This window comes from Oncorhynchus gorbuscha, linkage group LG13, assembly GCF_021184085.1.
Source record: "Oncorhynchus gorbuscha isolate QuinsamMale2020 ecotype Even-year linkage group LG13, OgorEven_v1.0, whole genome shotgun sequence".
Classification (NCBI taxonomy): domain Eukaryota; kingdom Metazoa; phylum Chordata; class Actinopteri; order Salmoniformes; family Salmonidae; genus Oncorhynchus; species Oncorhynchus gorbuscha.
In genome coordinates this window covers 68,109,134-68,117,527 of record NC_060185.1, presented here as the reverse complement: position 1 = coordinate 68,117,527, position 8,394 = coordinate 68,109,134, and the positions used below count along the sequence as shown (strand labels likewise).

Genomic DNA, 8,394 nt, shown 5'->3' with positions numbered 1-8,394 from the left:
TGGAAATCACAAATGAAATATATTGAGACACAGCTTAGCCTTTTGTTAATCACCCTGTCATCTCAGATTTTCAAAATATGCTTTACAGCCAAAGCTAGACAAGCATTTGTGTAAATTTATCGATAGCCGAGCATAGCATTTTGTCCAGCTAGCAGCAGGTAACTTGGTCACGGAAATCAGAAAAGCAATCAAATTCAATCGTTTACCTTTGATGAGCTTCGGATTTTTTCACTGACGAGACTCCCAGCTAGATAGCAAATGTTGCTTTTTTCCAAAAATATTATTGTTGTAGGTGAAATAGCTCCGTTTGTTCTTCACTTTGGCTGAGAAATCTCCCGGAAATTGCAGTCACGAAAACGCCAAAAATAGTCCAAATTAGCTCCTTAATATCGAAAGAAACATGACAAACGCTGTTTATAATCAATCCTCAAGGTGTTTTTCAAATATCTATCCGATAATATATGCGTCGGGACAATTAGTTTTTCAGTAGGACCAATTGGAATAATAGCTACCTCTGTATTTTACCCGAGAGTCACTCTGGGAGCCGTCAGGGGACCACTTGCGCAATGTAGCCGCTTACGTGTATTCTTCAACATAAATGCGTAAAACTACGGCACAATGCTGTAGACACCTTCGGGAATACGGAGAAAGAGTAATCTGGTTGATAGCCCATTTACTGCTCAATAGAGACGCATTGGAACGCAGCGCTTTCAAAACATGAGGCACTTCCGGATTGGATTTTTCTCGGGCTTTCGCCTGCAACATCAGTTCTGTTATACTCACAGACAATATTTTTACAGGTTTGGAAACTTTAGAGTGTTTTCTATCCTAAGCTGTCAATTATATGCATATTCTAGCATCTTGTCCTGACAAAATATCCTGTTTACTACGGGAACGTTATTTTTCCAAAAATGAAAATACTGCCCCCTAGTCACAAAAGGTTTTAATGAAATCAAATAAAGAAAGAGTATTTTAAAAGGTTGGTATTGAAGTTATGGTTTCAGTTGGGCGAGGTCTTAGACATCCAGTTATGAGGGAAACACACAGAAACACACCATTCACAGTGCTCATTGCATGCCAGATAGTTGCACAGCCCTGGGGAGTTAGACAGATGCGTTACCCAGCTCTGAGGATTCACCCTGGGGCAAAACTGCTGTGAGGGTGGCCCTGGGGGATCTGGAGGTCCATCAACAGAGAGTCATGGGAGTATAATCTATCATTTCAGATTTTAATGGGAAAACTGCAGAATCAAAGCGAAGAAGGTGAAGAGCCAGGTCAAGGCCTCTGGATTCAGCCACTTATCAAACACAGCAGCCCACTGTCAGCATTAATGGGTCAGTCGTGTGTGGGTATGTTTGTGTGTGTGTGTGTGTGTGTGTGTGTGTGTGTGTGTGTGTGTGTGTGTGTGTGTGTGTGTGTGTGTGTGTGTGTGTGTGTGTGTGTGTGTGTGTGTGTGTGTGTGTGTGTGTGTGTGTGTGTGTGTGTGTGTGTGTGTGTGTGTGTGTGTGTGTGTGTGTGTGTGTGTGTAAGAGAGAGAGTGAGTTTGTGTGTCTTTCAACACCTTTTTCATTGCTATTTATTGCCATGTATGAGTAACCCTCTTTGTTTGTCTCCATTGCTGTTCCGATTATCTTCTGCGCCTTTGTTAAACTGTATTCTTGAAAGTGTTGTTGTGTAGAGTGGAGGAGGGATGGAGGTGACAGGGCAGGGGGACTGCGGAGAGGAGGACACTGTAACCCTGGATTAAAATATAGCCGGAAAAAGGATGGTCTCTCATTCTGAACAGCAGTTTACAGGGGCTGTGCAAAGATCGAAGAGGAGGAAGCCATGGGCTCCGATGAGGATCTGCGTTTGTCTCGTGGCAGTGGCGTGTGTAAATGGTTCAGCGTCCGGACTTGTTTCGGTTTCCTGTCGATGACCAACCGAGATGAGACACTGCTCGAGGAGACTGTCGATGTATTCGTTCAAGCTTACGTAGCCTGAAAGAGGGCGAGGCGGTGGAGTTCACCTTCAAGAAGTCGTCTAAAGGCCCAGAGTCTGTCACGGTGACATGTCAGGGTGAGCACAGTGTTACGGCTGTGAGAAGTCACCTAAGGGGAAACAGAAACAACGCTCCAATGGGGACAGCTGCTACAACTGTGGAAGACCTGACCACCATGCCAAAGAATGCCAGCTACCTCATCAGCCCAAAAAGTGCCATTTCTGCCAGAGCATCAGCCACATTGTGGCCAACTGTCCAGTCATAGCACAGCAGTCCTCCACTGGCTCTCAGGGAATAGCATCATCATTGAGGGGCGAGAAAGAGGAGCAGAGCCATGCCCCCTCGCTCCACAAGGGAGTTCTGATTGATCCATTCAGGGATTCAGCCAAGCACAAGTTTTCATTGTCGTGCTGCTACTGGAGCTACATGAGGCTGACTTTATTTATCGAACAAACAGCAAGAAAATGTTACTTTTATTGATGCTATAGTTGCGATTGAGAGTTAGCTCTGTGTTTTAATGCAGAGAGACACATCTATCCACCTTCTTTGCAACTCAACTACTTTTAAGTAATTTATTTTCTGTCTATGTTATTATTAAGTTATTATTTCTGTGTTAGATAAAGAAGTATATTAGCTTAAAACTGAAACAATCAAATCTCACTGTGTTTACAAACTGCAATAAGCCTTGTAATGACAGTTTTTACCACTGTACCTAGACTTGAAGTCGAAAGCTTACATACACCATTACCAAATACATTTAAACTCAGTTTTTCATAATTCCTGACATTTAATCCAGGTAAAAATTATATGTCTTAGGTCAGTTAGGATCAGCACTTCATTTTAAGAATGTGAAATGTCAGAATAATAGTAGAGAGAATGATTTATTCCATCTATTTTGATGGTCCTTCTGTAGCTCAGTTGGTAGAGCATGGCGCTTGTAACGCCAGGGTAGTGTGTTCGATCCCCGGGACCACCCATACGTAGAATGTATGCACACATGACTGTAAGTCGCTTTGGATAAAAGCGTCTGCTAAAAGACATATATTATTATTATTATTAGAAGTCCACCAGTCCCTCCTGCAGCAAAGCACACCCACAACATGATGCTGCCACCCCCGTGCTTCACGGATGGGATGGTGTTCTTCGGGTTGCAAGCCTCTCCCTTTTTCCTCCAAACATAACGATGGTCATTATGGCCAAACAGTTCTATTTTTGTTTCATCGGACCAGAGGACATTTCTCCAAGGAGTACGATCTTTGGCGATTTTGGAGCAGTGGCTTCTTCCTTGCTGAACGGCCGTTCAGATTATGTAGATTTATAGAACTCGTTTTACTGTGGATATAGATACTGTTGTACCTGTTTCCCCTCGAGCATCTTCACAAGGTCCTTTGCTGTTGTTCTGGAATTGATTTGCACTTTTTGCACCAAATTACGTTAATCTCTAGGAGACAGAACACGTCTCCTTCCTGAGCGGTATGACAGCTGCGTGGTCCAATGGTGTTTATACTTGTGTACTATTGTTTGTACAGATGAAGGTGGCACCTTCATGAATTTGGAAATTGCTCCCAAGGTTGAACCAGACATGTGGAGGTGTACAATGTTTTTTCTGAGGTGTTGGCCGATTTCTTTGGATTGTCCCATTATGTCAAGCAAAGAGGCACTGAGTTTGAAGGTAGGCCTTGAAATAGATCCACAGGTACACCTCCAATTGACTCAAATGATGTCAATTAGCCTATCAGAAGCTTCTAACGGCTTGACATCATTTTCTGGAATTTTCCAGGCTGTTTCAGGGCATGGTCAACTTAGTGTATGTGAACTTCTGACCCACTGGAATTGTGATACAGTGAATTACAAGTGAAATAATCTGTCTGTAAACAATTGTTGGAAAAATTACTTGTGTCATGCACAAAGTCGATGTCCTAACCGACTTGCCAAAACTGTAGTTTGTTCACAGGAGTGCTTGAAAAAAAAGGTCCAATGACTCCAAACTAATTGTACGTAAACTTCCAACCTCAACTCTATGTGCACTGCTAACTTTATTTCCCCTGCTGCAGCTAAATCAGAGCTAGCCTATGTTGATTGTACTGGAGACGATCACGAGTGTTTTACCCGAAACCTTATGTTAGAAGAAGGTCAAGAAAATACAATCATACAAGTGAATGTACAGAAATAGATTGTTTCTTGTTCAAAAAAGAGTATCTTTCTGCTCATTGAAATGTTCTTTGGGTATTATAAGTCATTGTGCATTTCCTCAGCCAAGTGAATGTTTTAACCCTTTCTGCTGTATGAATGTAGGTACACCATGGTTGACCATAGGACTCTGTACAATGCAGTTTGTCATAAGTGCTATTGTTATGCTGGTGAATGAGGACCCAAAAGCAACTTAACAGAAACAGAGTTTATTCCAGTCTTTACAGAAAACGACTAATCCTGAATTCTTTCACAGGTAATGTCCAAACAGGAATAACAGAAATCCTCTAGTCTGTAGAGGGGAACAACAGGAGAAGCGGCCACAGACTGCAGGTCTGTGGTCCTTCTGTAGCTCAGTTGGTAGAGCATGGCGCTTGTAGGCCGATCCCCGGGAGCGTAGAATGTATGCACACATGACTGAGATAAAAGCGTCTGCTAAATGGCTGCTTCGGGTAGGCGCAGGCCGTAGCTGATAGAGACACCTGCGCAGCATCTGATGAAGGCAAAAACACGACAGAACAAGAACACAGCACAGCAAACATCAAACAAGGATCCGACAAGGACAGAAGCGGAAACAGAGGGAGAAATAGGCACTCTAATCAGAGGGCAAAATAGGGGACAGGTGTGAAAGAGTAAACGAGGTAGTTAGGAGAATGAGGAACAGCTGGGAGCAGGGAACGATAGAGAGAGAGAGAGAGAGAGAGAGAGAGAGAGAGAGAGAGAGAGAGAGAGAGAGGGAAAGAACCTAATAAGACCAGCAGGGGGAAACGAATAGAAGAGAAAGCACAGGGACAAGACATGACAATCTATGACAAAACATGACAGCTATAGCCTGGCCATTTGTTTCATTGGTGGTTGGATGTTGCCTCCTCCCATTGCATTTTTACAAAGCTTTGACTCTGGGCTAAATGTGAGAACAGCGTTGATTGTATGACAGACAGTGTCTTCCTGTCTGTCCCATAGCTTTTACTATGGATGTAAACATGGCTTTCGAAGATACACTGCATATTAAGGGTGTTCTCATACCCTGCCCGATACATTACCTGTTTATCATTGTATCAATGAACTTCGAAACTATTTAGAATCAAATGTGCTTTCTTGGATGTAGCTGTGTTCTTTTTTTCTTCTTCAATGACATATTTTCGTGATTGAGTGCATTGATAAAGGGACTCAAGTGTTAAGATGGTTAAGAAGTTTAGTCCCCATTCCTTCTTTACAGGAGTGGCTGGAATATATTAAACCACTTAAATGGATGTAGTTATTGTCACGCCTTGGTCTTAGTATTTTGTGTTTTCGTTATTTATTTGGTCAGGCCAGGGTGTGACATGGGTTTATTTTGTGGTGTGTTTTTGTATTGGGGTTTAGTAGGTATTGGGATTGTGGTTGAGTAGGGTTGTCTAGCATAGTCTATGACTGCCTGAGGCGGTTCTCAATCAGAGTCAGGTGATTCTCGTTGTCTCTGATTGGGAACCATATTTAGGTAGCCTGGGTTTCACTGTGGGGTTGTGGGTGATTGTTCCTGTCTCTGTTTTCGTTTTCACAAGATAGGCTGTATAGGTTTTCGCGGTTCGTTTGTTGTTTTGCATATTTAGTTATTTCATGTATTTTCATTAAAGAACATGAGTAACCACCACGCCGCATTTTGGTCCGACTCTCTTTCAACATACGAACGCCGTTATTGTTATCTTTTTTATATTGATTATTTATTCATTGTCTTAATTCTCTAAACCTCTCGTTGATACAGTATCAGTATTCAATTTATAGCTCATTTCTGTTTAAACTGAAACTGGCTTTGGTTCTGGGCTCTTTGGAGCTTCATGGTGATATTTAGCAAAGTGCTTTACTTTTCAGTGTCTCTTTCAGTGGGCTTCATTTTCAGTTGACTTCGTAATATATTGTCCATAAACCATTGCGACAATACTCTGCACTAATCATGTGTATGAGTATGGGCATTTCTCAAAGACACGTAATTGCTCATTGATCCTTATGACTGCAGCTAGGGTTTAGTTTCTCTGAAATCTTCATGTTGAACTCAGGGAATCCCCTTTAAAGAGGAGCTACTTTGGAAGGAGTGGTAAAGTGTTTTATGTGTGTACCTATAGGCTGGGTTGACGGAAAAGCCATGCAGATCATTGATTGCCAAAAGAGCCAAAAGGGTGATGCACTATTTACACGTTGCTATGACCTTACAGTAGTACAGCGAGCCATATTTAATGTTTGGGTTCCCGAGTGGTGCAGCGGTTTAAGGCACTGCATCTCAGTGCAGAGGTGTCACTACAGACCCTGGTTTGATTCCAGGCTGTATCATAACTGGCTGTGATTGGGAGTCCCATAGGGCGGTGCACAGTTGTCCGCGTTAGAGTTTGGCCGTGGTAGGCCGTCATTGTAAATAATCATTTGTTCTTAACTGACTTACCTAGTTACATAGACTTTACATTAAAATTCTACACTACATTGTTGGATTTGAAGAACTCTAAGACTGTGCCGTTGTGCAGAAATTACATTTCCTCTGAGTTACAATGACTATTCATGATCTTTGTTCTGCATCTATTGTGTGCTTTTTAACCCTCTCTTCCCTTGTACTGTTCCCTGTATTTCTGAAGGTAATATTTTTGTCTCTTTGCACAGATAACTCTCTCTATCCAGAGCTGGAACTAGCCGTTTGTTGGTTCTGTGCATCATGTTCTATCTCTGAGACCCCGCAATCTGTGACCCTTGCCAACATATCCAGTGCTCCTGGGCAGGGCATGGTGTGGGTGCCGGGCCGTAGGTGCCAAGCGGCCTACAATCTGGGGAGCTGTGCGGTGCTGTGCTGTGGTACAGGGGTGTAGGTGGAGCATTTGTGAATGGTGCTCAGCCATTCTCTTCCGGCACTGTGCTGCTCCCTGGCACTTGCTGGCCTTTGATGGAGCACAGCCAGCCGGCATGGTGCTTCTCTCTCTCTGACCCTGTGCAGTGTGTCTCTCTCCCAGGCTTTCACAAACACAACCTCTGCTCCCAGAGAAGGATATAAAATGAATGAAAATGAGGCTATTTGCCTCTTTCTCTTTCCCTCTCTGCCCCTCTATCTATATCTTTCTTTCTCCCTCAGTCTCTCTCCGTTTTTCTCTCCCTGAACCCTGTAAACTCATACCTTGAGTGGGTCTCCAAACATTGGGTAAACATTGCCTCCACATTGTAAACAAGACAGTTTGAACAACTCCTGTCAGGGAAAGTATTATGAAAGATGGATGGTTCCTAACTATACTTATGTCTGACACTGACTACTACTAGAACTTTGATGGATGATGCAATATTGATTAATTTGAATACTGAAAATAACCCAGAGCTCATGAATATATGATTTAAAAGCCTGAGTTCACCAGCGAATATACCAGTGGGGCACCGTCAGGGCCCTATACGCCCTCAGAGAGGGCCTAAGGATAGATACAAATCTGTATATATTTTTATATATTATAATTTGCAATTTTGTTTTCATTGATTTAATATTTTTTTTGTCTTAATTGTACTTATCTTCCTATTGAATTTATTTTGTGTTGGAAAAAGAAGGGCTAATATCCAAGAGAAAAAAATATCCAATCAGAATTTTTCTTTAGTAGTCTCTTGGTAGAAATAATCTAGCTGGGCTCAACGCTCATTGGCTAGGTCCTCAGGCTTTGAACAGACGGTGCCAGCCAACGTCATTGACGTTGACTTCAATTAGAGCAGCATTTTGGAATGACAGTAGGATCAACCAATCACAAATAGTCTTGTAATAGGTGGGACAATTGTATGTAATTGGCCCTCTAGAGGGCCTTGAGGCACTAATTCAGAGCTAATTGCGAGCCTTATCTTGTTTTCTCAAGCTTGAGCCTAGCTAGCTGGCTATCCTTTTGCAGTGAGTGTATGTAACGACGGCAGTGGCAACTACAGAGAGAGTAATCGAGGACGATGTGGTGACTAAATTGTTAACATCGCCCTTTTCAAGACTAACTTTTAATGAAAAGTTCAATCTTGTACATACCTGGAGACCAACTCCTGCACTGCCTGATTTAGTGCCACAAGGAAAGAGTTTTGAAAGGCATTTTCAAGTTAATAATTATGAGCGCTATCCGTGGATAACCTGCTGTGAGCTGACAAAAAAAGCTTTACTCTTGGAATTGCCTACTCTTCAGCACAGATAATAGCTCAAGCTGGACAACTGGTTTCAAAGATTTAGCCTGTTTGACAGTCAGCACTTCGAC

The 8,394-nt window shown here is 42.5% G+C and overlaps 1 pseudogene; it reads left to right on the top strand.

The window, feature by feature from the left end:
* Positions 1-1,330: 1,330 nt before the first annotated feature.
* Positions 1,331-8,394, top strand: part of LOC123992358 — a 57,807-nt pseudogene continuing 50,743 nt past the window's right edge.